The following is a 17,251-nucleotide window of genomic DNA, read 5'->3' on the forward strand; positions in this document are numbered from 1 at the left end:
CTCTCCGGTGGGGCCCTGCGTTGGGCTCTTCCGGCGCGGCGGGGGGCTGCTTTCCTGGCTGGGCTGGGGCGGCGCTCTCTTTCCCTCTGCGCCTCCCTGCTCTCTGGCTCTGGGGGCCTCGCGGCGGTCCTGCTGGCCCTGGCCTGGGTGGCGGTCTTGGTCGCCCGGGGGCGGTTGTTCCCTGCCTGTTCCCGTGTGGCGTTGGGGGAATTCCGGCTGCCGCTGCTGCTGCGGCGGGGGTATGGGTGTGGGGGTGGCTGGGCGCTCCTCCTCCTTCTTTTCACATTCCACCATCCATTTTGGAGGAACATAAACGCTCACCTGAGCACTGATAGTTTGCATGATTGAATGAATGAAAGATTTCACACTAGTTGGTTTGAAGGCATGGGTATGCGTTCGTGAACACTATCTGTTTTGTGTGCATGTTGACATGTGGACATTTTTGCGGCTAGCAGGTGTGTTGGTGATATTTGGGTGTGTGTGAACAGGCCCCGCCCTTTTTGTACTACATTTGAACCGTACCGTAATGATAAACAACCAGTAAGCCTGTCTGCTCTATGCTGCTTCATGGTCTTACCCCCTTTCCCCTCCGATTATCACCCTCCTACCCCCCCCTCTCTCTAACGTCCCTCTCTCTTCTTCCCCTCTTTCCTTTTCCGTCCGGTCCAACACCAAAGATTTTCAAACATGATTGAAATTAATAAAGTTTGGCCTCAATTACAAAAGGGGTTTATTCAGACATACCTTTGGTTTGTCTGAAGATGAATAACCCCTCTTGTTAAAATAAAATATGTCCAACACAAGAGGCCCTCAGCTCTCATCTGTTTGCCTAGCTGTTGGACAGGACAAGTTAAAAAAAAAACAAAACAAAAAAAAACAAAAAAAAAGAGTAATTTTGTAACTTTTTTGTAACTCCAAAGTTTTGTTCTGGAATCTCTGAATTCTTTTTTTTTTTTTTTTAACTTGTTCTGTTCAACAGCTGAGCAAACAGATTAGAGCTGAAGGCTTTTTGTGTTGGACAGGTTTTACTATCACAAAAAGAGGTTATATAGCTTCAAGAAACTAGAATGTAGATTTGTATAAACCCCTTTTTGTCGTATTATTTTTTATTTATATGTTACATTTAGTGTGTGTGGGGAGGGAGAGGGGAAGAATGTGAGGGGAGGGTGGAAGAGAGTAAAAGGAAGAAAGGTGAAAAGGTGGGGGATACAAGCACTGATTTGAATAAGTTATTATTTTAAGCTGTAACAATTATACCAGATCTGCTGGAAAGACGAATGTTACATAAAAGGTGAAAATCTGACACTAAGATGAGCGAAAAAAATCTGTTCATCAATACACTGTAGGTAAGGAGGAGGGATGAAGCAGACAGGGAGCAGTGTGAGAGTGTGCACGTGCACGTGGGGGTGGAGATACATGCATGCTGCCGACGTGAACCGTGTGTTCATAAGGGGAGCCAGATCCTACCCAGCCAGACCAGTCAGACCAGGAGAGGGGAGGAGAGCCCCCCAGGCCAGAAGCCCCCCCAGCATCCGGACCCAGGCAGCCCGGGAGGGGAGGAGGAGGGGACCGCCCACCCCACCAGCCAGGCACAGAGAATGCCCCCCTACAGGGGCCCCCCCAATGCCCAGAGGCACAAGCGAATCCAGTGTCCGGCCCCCAGGCCACAAGACAGGAGCGCTTAGCCGTACCAGGCGGCAGCCATGGGGGCCACCGGGCGCCGGACACTGAGACAAAGGCCAGGGACGAAGCCAGGGCCCCCGGAACCCATGAGCCGGCCACCACCCGACCGGCGCCCCGTCTCCGCAAGCCAGCCCAGGCACGCGACCTTAGCAACCCAGGGATCGCCACGCACCCACAGCCACCCCCCATAACCCTAAAACCCTACGCACTACAACCCCCCCCCCCCCCCCCCCCGCCATAATATCTGAGCCCCCCTCCCCAACCCTCTCAGTGCCCTCTAAATTCTTGATTGAGATGTACACACAGCTCCATGAGGTTAGGGGGTCACACCAGGTCACAAAATCAAGTCTTGACAGAACTTTAAATTTATTTTATTTCTCTTTAATTACATGTTTCTAAGTTTTATTTATGTGTCTTCATTGGATGTAAAAATATAAATTAATATTTAGGAGAGAATCAACATAACTTTAACTTATCATGGAATTATGCTTCATTTACAGTTAGATCAATTGAAAAAAATCCTTTTGATCGCTTAGGTTTTATGACATAAGTGTAAGTCTACCAATTACAAGACATGAGGTCACATTGACTGAAGATTCAGCACTTTCACAATGCAAAATCTGGCCTTGACTGTTAAAGACCATCTTTTCCGTGCACCTTTGAGTAGTTTAACCTCTACAGTGCATAATATGTGATAAATCCCAAGTGCTAAATGCTTGAAATGTGAATCTCTAAATAGCTGCCAGAAAGGCAAGTAACTACTTCAAAGATGCAGCGATTTCAGGGGTGAAATATGACAAACTGCTTCATAATATTCCATAAATGATGTGGAAAAGTAAAATGAATGTGCACTTAAGTGCATTGATTTGAAAAATTGCAGTTTTTATGCTTCAAAGCAGTAATTAAATAGGCAGTGTCAGAGTGTAGTGGGGAATGTAGGAGCACTCAACCCCTTTAAGGTCACGAGTCTGGGAGTCGGGCTGAAAAAGTGGCGGATGCAGCAGAACCTTCTCCTCTCCGTTCCATCACTGAGTTACAAGTGAGGGGGTGCGTGCGCAGGCTGTAAAAGTCTGCGTTTGTGAGGATGAGCAGCTATAAAGAAGCCATGCCTCGCGCCCCCGCTTCCCTCTCCCACCCGTTTTTGCCACGGACAGTCCAGGTCGGCGTGGAAGCACCGATCCGTGGAACATCCCGTCCGTCGGCCCATCCTCCCTGTCTTGCCTACACCGCTTACTACGGGGCATCTGTGATTGGCTGGCGCCTCGCTCCGCGCCCTCCCCCCGTGTGTGATTGTATGTAAATCCGGACGGGACCGAGCCCGTGGGTGAGGTTGGGGCTGGTGGCTCCTGCCTCTGAGGCGCACACGAGCGCAGAGAGCGGAGCTGTCCACTCCGCTGTGGTGCTGAACTCCCGCGTTTCTCCAGCTCTGCTGAGCAACCACGTTATTTTTGGAAAGGATTAGCAGCGTTCCCTAGAGCTGCTCGTGGGAGCAAACTTCTGCTGTGGACGTCCGTCTCTGACCAATCGGAAATACAACACAGCAGGCGCGGATCGGACCGGAACGGACTCGGAGACCGTCGTCAATGACACTTAGTTGAGGAGTCTTTCTGGATTACTCTCTCCTCGCTGTGGCACAGGATACACAGGTAAGAAGGAAAGAAACCTCACGTTTTCTTTTGTGGACTAACTATCATCCGTGAAAAGTCCGCCTCTCACAGTCAGGAGTTTAGCCTCCATCGTCGTGCTCGCTCCCTGTAATCCAACGGGTCACTCTGATCCACTTTGTCTCCCGATGTGAGCCGCCTCCAGTTCTTTTATTTTTAATTTTTTACTGTTTCCATTTATCCAGCTCCAGGTTCGGAACCGGGAACCAGCTCATGTGAGGGGGAGCAGAAGTTTGTTTTAGACTCCTTCAATTAGGAGCGCAGAGCAAAGGCTTTTTAAGAACCACCAGTACTGTTAGACTGGTTTTATTCATAGTGCATTTTCAGCGGGATACTTCGTGTCCTCCCACTACCACCCCACCCCCAACCCTCGCATGTTAATCCTTGACTGACATCGTTGCAGTGCAGGGATTATTCTTCTGTTTTCCAACCTCAGCTCTGACAGTCTGTTCTGTGTTCACTGCTGTGTATTTACATTGAGGAGAAATTTAAAGTCTGCTTTTCTAATGGTGGAGCAGATGGAGTCCATGCAGGCAGAAAACCATTTAGAGTTCTGCAGTCATCAGAACTTTAGTTGACAACATCGATGAAAGGACTCTGTTGGTTGAGATTATGAGCAACAACAGTGTTTGGGTGTCAAGATCTAGTGTAATTTACAGCAACTACAACCACCAGATGTATCTGTTCACAGCAAAGAGATAATATATCATGTTATTTCAATATCATTGGCTAAATATGTTACAGGACTGCCTTTTTACATGTAACCAATACAAACATATAGAAAACGACTTTACAATATGGGACAAACACATAACCAAAGAAACTCACTGATGATGGGGATGTAAGGTTAGGTGACTGTCCCAAGGACACGATGATAGTGAACTTTTAGAGATGGTCCAACATAACAATTTACTGGTCAGCAGTTTACCCCCCCCCCCCCCCCACTCCGCAGACACACATATTCTGTCAATAGCAGAGAAAACTCTCAGAGGATCTGTTTTTACATATTTCAAAGTTCATTGAGCCCCCCTGGTTGTGTTAGAGGCGTCCCTTTTTTCATTGACTTATCCAGTCTACAAAGGCTCAAGGAAAAATCTATTTAAACTTTAATAAGGGACTGCCCGCAACATTTTATTTTAGTTTTGCAAGATACAGTCCTCATCTGCCTGGTGCCACAGTTCCATCTTGAGATATTAAAGGCGTAAGATAAAGAATGTTTGTCTTCAATCCTGCATTTTCCTCTCCAATTCAAACAGAGCTAAACCCTGTCTGAAAGGGCCTGTCCTACGCAAAATCAAGTTTTTGAGCTTTTAAGTGTATAATAATGTTCATTCCTCAATGTAGAAAAAACACCAAAGATGTATTTTGCTCTGTATATGCGTTCAGTATTCCTCTAAAAACCTGCACTCTGAGCAGCAGCCACGCCCATTCCATGAAAATTAGTGTTTTTTCACACTGTGAGGTAGACCAGTGAGGAACAGCCCCTTCCAGGAAGAGTGTGTGCTGCCAGCCTCGCCGCCAGGCTAACACACTCACCCACTTTCTCCGTGGAGCTAGCTGTGATCAGCAAAATGCTTTAATTTTATGCACAATATGCACATCCATCTTTGCATTAGTTTGGATGTTGTTTCTTTTCGTGGGTGAAACGCACGAGGCCAACTTTAGGTTGATGTCCTTAAATGAGCATTCTTGTACCCACACGCAGCGAAAGCCGGTGTAGGTACCATAACCATTCGGCCTGCAATAACCATTCGGGGTCCTTTTGACTGAGGATAACGTCACACTACGGTAGCCCCACTTGGACAAACTGCGTAGCGTGGAGATCTGCTGAGGCCCTACATATTTTCATTTCACGCATACTATCTTCTTCTATGGTAGTATAGTAATTTGCCCAGACCAATCACTATCTGATACGTCATCGGACCATCGGACAGCCAATCAGATAATGTGACGTCAGCACTAGTTGAAGGACCCTGAGCGGTTGTTGCAGGCCGAATGGTTATGGTACCTACACCGGTGCCTCAGAGATCAAGTCGTCATTCTTCCAGGCTGGAAAAGAGTTTAGCATACATTCTTGTATAAGGTTCGTGAAACCTGCAGAAAGCATGCTTCTATAGTAGAGGTGTGTATTGGGAAGAGTCTGGCGATACGATACGAATCCAAATACGCGTCCCACGATACGATACATATCCTGATGTTGTACTGGAACACATTTTCTCTCTCTTTTTTTATTTTTTTAAATATGACTTAGAATAAACTATCCCTGAATTTCATTGTAATAAAATTGTGAAATTCAGTTTATTTAATGATCACAATTTTAAGCACTGCAACTGTATCTCATATATAAGCTGCTTTCACCCAGTCAAATTTGTTGTGCTTTTATTTTGGTAACTTTAAATATAGAAAGGGAACACTCAACATTGTCTGATTTCCACAGCAAAATATATTTCAGTATAGGAAAAAAATAGAATGAATGTGCCTTAACTAATAAGGTTGTAATAGTATGATTGGGGATATAAAGCGCTTTTTATTTTCAATATTGGTTAATGTAGCTTCTCCAGTACTTTTAAACAGTTCAGGAGCCTGAATGGTGTTTCAAAAATAAAGGGGGCGGGGGGGGGGGGGGGGCACATTTCTTCCAGGAACAATAAAGTGTGATGATGAGCCAGTATGACAGGGTAAAGGAGAGTTCCTTTAATGTGACAAAGATGCTTTGTTGACATATCAGTCTGCACTGCACCGCTGCAGCCACGCTTTCTCACACGGAAGTAAACTAACGCTGATCGCTACGATGGAGGCCTTTTTTCAGGGCGCTATACACATCCCTCTGATCCATCAGGTCACTAAACTAGAATCGATTGCTGGGAGGTTCTGCAGAACTTTAGCCCGCTTTGGCAATAGCATTTTGGTTGATGCTAAGTGCATTAGCTTATTAACCCTTGTGCTATCCTAGGCACTTTAACATTGGGGGTTGGGTCATCTAGACCCACTAGACAGTGCTCTGAACCTTTTTTCTTCAATGATTTGTGATCTTGGGCTGCACGGTGGCACAGTGGTTAGCGCTCTTGCCTCACAGCAAGAAGGCCCCCGGTTCAAGTCCCGGCTGGGGGACGTGAAAAACAGAACATCAGTGGGGGACCTTTCTGTGTGGAGTTTGCATGTTCTCCCCGTGCATGCGTGGGTTCTCTCCGGGGTCTCCGGCTTCCTCCCACCATCCAAAAACATGCTTCATAGGTTAATTGGCAACTCTAAATTGACCATAGGTGTGAGTGCGGGAGTGAATGGGTGTGTGAGTGAGGACATTCTACCCTGCAACAAACTGGCGACTTGTTCAGGGTGTCCCCCCTGCCTTCGCCCACAAGTGGCCGGGATAGGCTCCGGCAGCCCCGTGACCCCGAAAGGGATAAAACGGTTAAGAAAATGAATGAATGAATGGATTTGTGATCTTCACTGGTGTCCATAGATAACATGACATCTTTCCTCCTTTATGCGGGCGGCCGTGGTGCAGCGGTAGGGCGGTCGACCTATGCTCGTAAGATTGCAGGTTCGATTCCCGCCTTGCACGCCCATGTGTCGAAGTGTCCTTGGGCAAGACACTGAACCCCACCTTGCCTCTGGTGGGAGGTTGGTGCCAGTGTTCGGCAGCGAAGCAGCTGCCAGTGTGTGAATGTGTGTGTGCATGTGTGTGTGCACGGGTGAATGGGACTGTGACTGTAAAGCGCTTTGGGCCTTCAAAAGAAGGTAGAAAGTGCTATATAAGTATTTACCATTTATCCACCTTTGTCATGGTAGGAATAACACGTCAATGTAAGGGTGGGGTCATCTAAGATAGCACAAGGGTTTATGTGAAGCTGCAGTGCTTCACTCATTCTTATCTGATTCCACTACAAAGCACGCAATCCGCGATTTGATATGTTACTGACTGCAACATGGCACAGAGTTTCTGTTTGGTATCCATCCCAGGTAAAAAGTAAGTAGTTCATGTCTCATAAGAATAAAAAAGCTGCCTCTGGCTGAGGTCTTCCTCTTGTTTTGTGCGTGTAGAGCTGCTCAGAGGCTCTGTGTGCTCTGCTTCCAACTAGCGGTCGGAGGTTGAAGTGGAAACAAGAGTCAGACGCTGAAGAACGCTCAGAAATAATTATATAAATATCGTCCTGACAGCATTTTGAATCGATACAAATATCGCCAAATGAACTATCGCAATATATTGCCGAATCGTTTTTTTCTAATACCCCATTCTATAGGCATCTGTAGCTCTGTATAATCCAACTTCAATCCCTTTTTCTCCAGCATTGCCTGGAATCTGTCAAAGCTGTTTGAAACCAGCAGATAGAATCTGTTTCCTCTGGTGCATTAGAGAGATATGTGGATCTCATTTTCAAGGCTGGACTAACTAATTAATTGCCTGCTTGAAGTGAGGAAGTGATGTATGTTTTATAAGAGGGATATATTAAAGATATTGCACAAAATGCAATGAACATGCTTAATAAACATGCACATTTCATCTAAGAAAGAGCTTCTTTGTAGGTGGATCTGGATTTGGAAAAAGAAAGGCCCTGGAATGAAACTGAGTAATGTTCAAACCCATGAGGATGAAGACAAAGGCAAACAACAGTTTTCAGGACATTCCCACTGGGAAAACACTTCCCTCCCCACTCCAGAGCCAGAAAAAAGTCTCCCCACTCTGTCCTTTTTATCCAATAAAGCCATTTAATAACAAGTAGGTGATAGGTGCTGCCAGCTGGGCTGGTCTTGAGTTAATGGGGTAGCTGTGCTTTCCATTACAATGACTTCCATTTGAGCACTGCTGGGAAGCAAAGACTTTTAAAGCAGTAATGCTTTCCACCAAGAGGAAGAGAGAAATCTTAGTAACTGATCAAAGGTGTTCCAAGATATGAGTGGAAAAGAGCTCAGTGTGAGGGGGATGGCAACCTCTAAAGGGAGCTGCAGATGGGAGGAGTTGGGGCGCCTTTGAGATGACGTGACACTAGAGTTGTATGTTTGGGAAAGCACGTTGTGTTGGAGGTGAAACGGCAGTGTTTCAGGTTTTGACTGACATCTCAGGCATTCAGGTGTGACAGTCGATTCACAAATTGACTTATTTTGTTTACAAGCAAATTTTCTCACACATTCAATCTTTGTGGAGTCATGATGATTTGGTTTTGAAAAAATGGAAAATGACAACATGTTTTCAAGTTGTTTTAATAAGCCACCCATGGCCTTTCAGCCACTGCAAACCATATTTAGAAAATAATTTAAACTCCTCATGATGTATTAAATCTTAAAAAAGTGAAACCTTTGCTCTCAGTCATTCTTGGTGTTTTAGCAGTTTGGATTTTGGGTCGTTGTGCCGTTGGAAGATTTAAGACTTGGGACCTAAACCATACTTTCTGACGTTAAGCAGAACATTTTACACCATGAAGCCTTGGTTGTCTTCACATTTTATTGTAGCTGCATAGTTTAGAGACACTTTGTACCAAATGTATCAAAGCAGCTCCAGACCATGACAAAGCCTCCGCCATGTCTCACAGTAGACGCAATCTTCTTTTTTTGACATGCTTCGTTTTTATAATTTAAACATAGAAATGATGTTTAAAGGGAAAAAGTTTAAGTTTTTTCTAATCTTACACTTTACACACAAACCAACTGTTCATCTAGAAACTTCATGGGTTATCATTATGCTTTGTTGCTTTTCTATGATTTGAAGGACAGTGACATCCTCTCCCTCTCCTATGAAGTCCACTTTGGCTCAAACTGTAACGGGTGGTGTGATCCCACGCTGATGAACACTGACCTTGGATTTCACCTCTAATCTCTTTGGAGGTTGCTCTGGCCACATTGGTTTGGATCCTTAGTATTTGTCTCTTCAATTTTTAATCCATTTTCTCATAATTGTGGTGGCACATACATTTTTTAACCTAAAAGGGAGTACCACTGTGTGCACATGACTGAAACAAGAGCGTGAGCTTTCTTCTTGAGAAACAGAAGTAAATGGAAAGTCTTGGGCTAAGCCCTTTTTGTTAGATTGAAATATTTTGCACTGTTTGTTGCTGGTTAAATAAGATCCAAAGGCTTTGATAGATGGAAGAAGACAGCCGCTCAGAGAATGAATGTCCTCTAATACTAAAAAGCAGCCAATGTAGGAAAACAAAGAAATGGAGAATACGAAGCAAACAATGACAAATATCCTGCACTTTACAAAGAAAAGCTAGCAGTGTATATGGAAAGAAGAGTAATGACTTAAAGAGATCAGCTGTGGCAGTGAGGAACAGAGCCAGACAAACAGACAAAGAAAAGAATTGGAGAGAATGCAAGAAAACACCTTTTATGAAAAAAGAGGGGGTAAAGAACGTACTCACAAAAAAGACAAACAAGGCAAACCAGACTAAATAAGAATAAAAGTTCATGAGCAAATCCACAGACCATGAAACACTCATTCTGATGTGGAACCAGGTCCCTTTATGCCTGATTTAGTCCCAAGTCTGCTTTGTTTTCTCTGTCTGTATTTTTCCTGGCTTTAATTGAAATGTTTAGGTGCAACCACAAACTATGCAGCTAACAATTAGATCCAAAAAGCATTTCAGTTTTATGTCTTAAACTTTCTTTTACTACTGTTTTTACTGTTTCTAGGCACATGTTGACCCAACAGGTCAAATGAATGGACCTAACAGGCCAATTATGGCTCAGTATGACAGGGATATAGAGCTTCCGGAGGGACAACTTGTTCAAAGGATTCTTCCTTTGGTATTTTCCCTGCAGATGTAACCGGCATGTTTGAGAGTCATTAAAGCCAGCTGACAGGTGGGATGAGCTACAGGCAGGTTTTAATGCCTCCACAGCCTTTTTGCAGGAATAATGAAACACTTCCTGGAGATGTTTTAGGTTTTCAGAAGTTTTCAATACTCCTGTCTGTTTAACAGCTTATATTTACCTGGAAACAGTTACCTTAAGTTTCTCATTTAACCTTGATGGTCAAGCTTTGGTTCAGATCATATCTGGTGTGAGGGAGGAGTGCCCATCCTAATGGATGTGAAAGAAAACCAGCAGAGAACACCGTAGAAAGGACCAATCATCTTTTTTACTCTTTTTTTGAGACTACCTTTTATATCAGTGTAGTTATTGTGATTGTACAACACACACACCATGTTTTCTCTACTGTTTCTATTCAGTATGGGACACGTTCAGATTCAGATTAACTTTATTTTCTCTGGCGGGAAATTACTTGAATGCTGGCTGCTTCTTCACCTAAACAAAAACATACTAATTCGATTAGGATTAGGAGATCTTATGGTTACCCAATCTATTTACACAGTTAAAAAAATGTAACTAAAGCAAAAGCATTTGTCTTCTTGGATGGAGCTTTTTTCATCCACTAATGCCTCTAACAGGGCAGTACAGTGAGCATGAATTACATTTTATTCAGTCAAAACTAAAAACGTCTGTTGGAGACTTACACATTCAGATGAAAATGACCTAAGGAAATGTGTAAAAACGACACAAAATGCCGTAAAAACAAAAGGGGAATCCTGCTGCTGCTGCAAAAATACATTTTTCAAAGTAATGATTTTGAAGTATCAAGAACATTTTTGTTTAACTTTGAAAAGAGCAGACAGTTGCCTTCAGCATTCCTTGCTCAGTATTATTCATAAGGACAAATTTGTGGAATCTCTTTAGTGATTTCATCAGAAAGCAAAGCCCTATCTCCACAAACCCACAACTATGTCAATATCTACCTCCATCTGTAAAACACAAAATCATTTTTAGAGGCACATTTTTGGATCCTCTTTGAAATCTTACTTGTTGTACTAATAAAAGCCTTGGAGAAATGAGTTAAGTGGCCACTTGAAACAAGGTTTGCTAATTTACCAAACCCTAAAACTGTTAATTATCAGTGAAATGGTCCAGATCCACAATAGTTTTGAGGTGTTCCGCCCTCTATGTCAGGCTTGACGAGAGGTGGATTGTACCCAACCCAGCAGGGATTTGACATTACCGATTCCTGCTCTGTTGATCCTGTTGGACCTTAGATAAAGGTTTCACAAATGAGTAACTGTGTCTAATGTATTCTTTGCTATCTAAATCCTAATTTAATCCAGGTCTGAGTAGTCCAATTCCTGTGTTTTTTGAACAGGACTCGCTAGTGTGAAAAATGCAGTGGGATGTTCCTTTAGTTCCCTCGCCAATTGGAAGTTGTGAACAGGAAGCAAACTTCAGTGTCATCCATTCTACAGCATCTTTCTTAACAAGAATTCTGCTGTTGCTTTATCCAAACTGACAAGAAAAAACTGTGATGATGCTCTAACACGTCTGATTGACGAATTAGCGGTCCCGTTTTTGTAATGCAGCTTTGTGTTGTTGTTTTTTTTTTACTTTTACTTTTTTTTTAAGCTTTTGGTCCACCAAATGCAGTAAGACACATTTCCTGTCAAAAAGCAACACACCACAGTATGATTTGAGTTTTATCTATCCCACAAGCACCTTCACATAATTTTTTTTCACCCAAATTTGCTTCTTTTTTTTATACTGCATTTGTGTTGTCTGATTGTCACCACTATGACATTTCCCTGAATTGGCTTGACAGTGCAAACAAAGCTGACAGTTGGAGCATGCTCAGAAGGACCTGTCTTTCAGAACATTGTGCACAGAAGACTGCTGAACAAACTGGAAATGGTCTAGAGCACATGTGTCAAACTCAAGGCCCGGGGGCCAAAGGTGGCCCTCCATGTCATTTTATGTGGCCCCAGAGAGCATAACAGTTTTTAATTTCTTAAAATAAAAAATAAAAATCTGACTTGAAATATGGGATTGGGCAACTTTACATTAGGACTTAAACACTGTCCATATAACCTAACCTGACAGAATCAAATGTAAAAGGATTTATGCTAAAGTAACAAGCAAATATATGTTTTCTATGCAACTGTGATTGTCACTTTAAAAAGTTAAAATAAATGAATAAATTAGTTGTTTAACATTAAGAAGTAGTTACGTTTATTTTTCATTACATGTAGTTGATTGCATAAGTCATTTCCGGCCCTTTGAGGACAGACACTATGCTGATATGGCCCTCGGTGAAAATGAGTTTGACCCCCCTGTTCTAGAGCAAGTGCCTGTGGTTGATATTTTTGTGGCTGTGGTCTTATTGTGTATGCTTATTCTGTTGTGTTCTTTATGATGCAGCTGTGGACTCCTTAGTACAAGACACATTTCCCTCACAGGACATAAAGTATTGATAGATTGATTGGTTGATGGATGGATGGATGGATGGATGGATGGATGGATGGATGGATGGATGGATGGATGGATTGATGGATTGATTGACAACTGTGAAGTCACATGAAGTAATCTTAGGATCTTATGGTGGAGTTTTTATTTTCACGTTTTTAATTTTCTGGTTGAAATGGTTAACATCTGACCTCCTCAACTGTAGATGCATTTGCTTGTTATGGGTGTATTTCAAGGGTTAACAGCTGGTGAGGCACTGACATCATCAGTCAGATTTACAAACAAATGAACCTTACAGAGTAACTTATTCACCGTTTGATTAAAGTGCTTGTGGTTTAAGTGGTTACAGTGTTTTTTTTAAATGTCCTTTTTGTTTAAAATTTCATTTCAGCATTTTTCTTCTGTTTACAAACTGGAGCAAAGAAAAAAAATCACCAGATTATTATTGACTTACTTTTACGTCGATGTGCCACTCTTTTGAAGAAACACACAGATATCCTGTCAATAGACGTGTCCTTTGTCTTTCTTCAGTTTTATGTCTCTGTCTAAGTGGAGATCACTGCCAGACATGTGTCTCCACAAATTCCTGAGTTTAGACACATCATCATCATTAATTTATTTATAAAGCAGCTTCCCCCACCAGCCAAGGAGACCCAAAGTGCTGCACACATGGAGAACATAACATACCAGAATTCAAAGCATAAAACCAAATTAAACATCGTAGAGACAAGAAATGACTGATACTACATTTAAAAAATGATGCTAAACATTATTAACCCTTGTGCTATCTTATGACCCCCCCCTTTGCATTGACGTGTTCTCCCTACCATGACAAAGGTGGATAAAGGTGGAAAGATTTCATGTAATCCATGGACACCAGTGAAGATCACAAATCATTGAAGAAAAAAGGTTCAGAGCACTGTCTAGTGGGTCTAGATGACCCACCTCCCAACGTTAGAGTGCCTAGGATAGCACAAGGGTTAAAGAATAACTGGACGGCTGCACTTGACTTGCTCCCACTAATTCTATTATTCTTTAGCTGTGGCGTCACATTCTCTGGGATCACTAGCGCCCTCTGCCTGGAGGCACGTGTACTGCGGGCCACACCTACTGCGTTCGTAATGCACATTTCTAGGGATAAAAAAGACTAAATGGGTCACAAACTAGCAACAACGTAATCAGACATTCATTCATTTTCTAAACCTGTTTTATTGATATATTTTTAAGCTACATTTTAGCAGATTGCATCCACCTGACTCCACGCCACTGGTGTTTTTACGTCTTGACTTCTGCCTATTTTTTGGTTATTCTTCAGTTGACCAAATGCTTTTGTATTAACGCGATTTTTTTTCCATTGCCATGGGATAACCAACAGGGTCAAGTGCATATGAAATACAAAATGGCTAAATCTCACAAACTGTAAACTGAATGCAAAGTTTTGTTTTAAACCTCATAGTTTACTCTTCTGGCTATGCTTCAACAGTGACATTTGGAACAAAGTTCTCTCCTTTTCACATCAGCTCTTCCCACTTTTAGCCTTTCTTTAAGCACTGCCGTGTCCCAGCGCTGCTCTCCGTCTGCCTTTGGTGTTTTGCTCTTCTGTGGGAGAAGTCTTCATTGTGCAGTAGACCCTCACACTACTCTGCTGCCGTGTTTAGGAGACACTGACATTCTTTTCTCCTAAACATGGCAGCAGCTTGTTTGATGTGAATGATATTTTTCCCCTCTCATGTGCACCAAGCACTCCTCTTTTATGAGTCTTCACTCTTGTTTGTAAAGATGTAAACAGAAACAGAAAGCCTCTTCTTGTCTTTTTTTGCCCTGTAACTTGCTGTAATGATGAGGGAGAGTATCTGGCCTGTGAGCAGTCCAAATCAAACCCAACCCCTCCACTGGATCATATTTCTTTTCTTTGCTTGGAAGATCAATACGAGGCCAACAGAAAAAGGGGTCAGTCTTCTGACTTTTCAAACTGCTCTGTGTTTCTGAAGCATAACCTCTTCCACTCCATGTCGTGATTGAAAGTGGATTGTTAAATTGTTCCTGTCACAACTCATTTCAGACGGTGCTGCAGAACAAGAATTTCGCGACTATGGTTATATTTGGAGCTGGATGAAAAAAAAGAAGCTTTTTGGCGGATTTCAGTCCCTGGTTGCTGCATTGGACACCTGAAGGATGAAGGCCAGCAACCTTCAGGTCTCTGTTTGCTTTACGCGGGTGGAAAGTGTGGTTTGTTAACTGTTTGACCTCTGGACTTCTGTTGTTCACCAAAACAGCTGCAGTCGGGAACATGGCCTGAGGGCAGCTGTGTCTCCAACTACGTCACACGGAGCCCTGCTTTGTCCTGTCCCAGTCCAGTCCCTCTGCAAAACGGGCCAAAGGTTTATATAATGAGCAGATTGCTCTTTGGCATCAGCCAGCACTCATGGAGATCCCATTTGCTTTGGAGCTTAAAAACTCCAGCAGACATTCAGGATAAAAAGTGGCTGAATTTCTTGTGTCTTTTTAATTTACCCATCTAATTTAGAATAAGAATTTTTTTCCATACATCCTTTATCATCATACAGAATGTTCTCATGAAGTTGTTTCCATTCAGTAGTTTGACATGTGAAAGTAAGCCTCCTCCACTTCTGTACCGTTTTCTAACATTGCAGTCATTTATTTGATCATAGAATTATGGCAGACTTTGTCAGACTGGATAAAGCACTTTGCCTTTTGTTTATTTAGGAATTGTCTTGTTTTTTTAAAAACTGTGCTAATGCAAAACAATCTTCTGTCGTTTTTCTCTGACATTGTGACCCTTTTATTAAAAGAAATGAAAAGATCATTGTAGAGCTCAGATTAAAGCAATACTGTATCAAGTATTGTCATAATTTATTTTGGTTTAAGTATTTTTGTTAGCCGACTGTTTAATGGAGATAAATCTGATGTTTCCTGAAGGGATCATCAACCAAACTAGCTGCCGCTGCCTCCCTCCTTTAGCTGGTTTTCCTGTGAAATGTCTCAGACTGAAGACAAACTCCCCCATAATGAACAGGACCATCATCTGTCAACTCCAGCTCACACTTTGCAGCAGCACCACCAACAGCTGCTTTGCACTGAGGAATTTAAGGAGACACTCTTTCTTCCTCGTGAAATGAAGCTCTGCACAAACGGCCTGCAGTTTCCTCTTGAGCCAAAGAAAATCCCAGTGATTATGATGTTTCTCCTGCACACGTCTGAGCTGCAGCTGTGCTCATGGATGATCTCAAGGGAGTTTCTGTTAGATACTATTATTTTGGTATTATTGTTGTTATGCCACATGAATGCATAGAATACAATCATACAGATGTTTGACGTCTAAGCTGGGTGGGAGCTGCTGGCTCCAGTTACACAGCTGCAGTCGTGTTGGACAGTGATCCAGCAGTTCAGCCCTTCGCTGTGAGTGGATGAGAAGCTGTTGGTTGTGTGTCCGGGTGGTCCGGCCATGCGCCGCATTTTTTTTTTTTTTTTAACTTGTCCTGTCCAACAGCTAGGCAGACAGATGAGAGCTGAGGGCCTCTTGTGTTGGACATATTTTACTTTAACAAGAGGGGTTATTAATCTTCAGACAAACCAAAGGTATGTCTGAATAAACCCCTTTTGTAATTGAGGCAAACTTTAATAATTTCAATCATGTTTGAAAATCTTTGGTGTTGGACCGGACGGAAAAGGAAAGAGGGGAAGAAGAGAGAGGGACGCTAGAGAGAGGGGGGTTAGGGGGTGATAATAGGAGGGGAAGGGGGATAAGACCATGAAGCAGCATACAGCAACAAGTTTACTGGTTGTTAATCATTATGGTAAGGTTCAAATGTAGTACAAAAAGGGCGGGGCCTATCCACACACACACTCAAATGTTATAAACACACCTGCTAGCTGCAAAAATGTCCACATGTCAACATGCACACAAAACAGATAGTGTTCACACGCATACTTATGCCTTAAAACCAACTAGTGTGAAATATTTCAGTCATTCAATCATGCAAACTATTAGTGCAAAGGTGAGTGTTTATGTTCTTCTAAAATGGATGGTGGAACGTGACAAAAAGGAGGGAGAGTGCCCAGCCACCCTCACCCCAAGACCCCCGCCGCAGCAGCAGTGGCAGCCGAAATCCCCCCAACGCCACACGGGAACCGGCAGGGAACAACCGCCGCCCGGGCGACCAAGCCCGCCACCCAGGCCAGGGCCAGCAGGACCGCCGCAAGGCCCCCAGAGCTAGAGAGCAGGGAGGCACGGAGGGAAAGAGAGCGCCGCCCCAGCCCAACCAGGAGAGCAGCCCCCCCGCCGCGCCGGGAGCGCCCAACGCAGGGCCCCACCGGAGAAGGACGCCCACAGCCCCAGACGAGCACCCCACCACCACCCAGGAGTTCCGGGCATCCCCCCGCCCCTACCCCAGGTACGAGCCAGGACCCCCCAAGGGAGACCCGCTCCGCACTCCAGGCAGCCATCCGCCCGGCCCACGGTTGGTCCAGGGAGGAGCAAGGCAGGGGCCCGCCGCCCCCGCCCAGGAGGGGAGAACCCCGGGGAAAAAAGGGCGGCCCACAAGGGATGTTATAAATATGGCCCGACCAGGCTCGGCCATGTTGGAAGTTTGGCGGGGCCCAGCGCTCAGGGGCAAGGACCAGGACCCACCCCCCAGGGACACGAACACCCCCGGCTCAGG

At 43.8% G+C, this 17,251-nt stretch overlaps 1 protein-coding gene across 1 annotated transcript in view; it reads left to right on the forward strand.

Moving 5' to 3' along the window:
• Nucleotides 1-2,842: 2,842 nt before the first annotated feature.
• fstl5 (follistatin like 5) overlaps nt 2,843-17,251 on the forward strand; it is a gene marked incomplete in the record, with an annotated part of 185,151 nt that continues 170,742 nt past the window's right edge. Inside the window, 1 exon segment of the mRNA XM_023959489.1 lies at nt 2,843-3,329.

This window comes from Oryzias latipes, chromosome 10 (genome assembly GCF_002234675.1).
Source record: "Oryzias latipes chromosome 10, ASM223467v1".
NCBI classification, from domain to species: Eukaryota; Metazoa; Chordata; class Actinopteri; order Beloniformes; family Adrianichthyidae; genus Oryzias; species Oryzias latipes.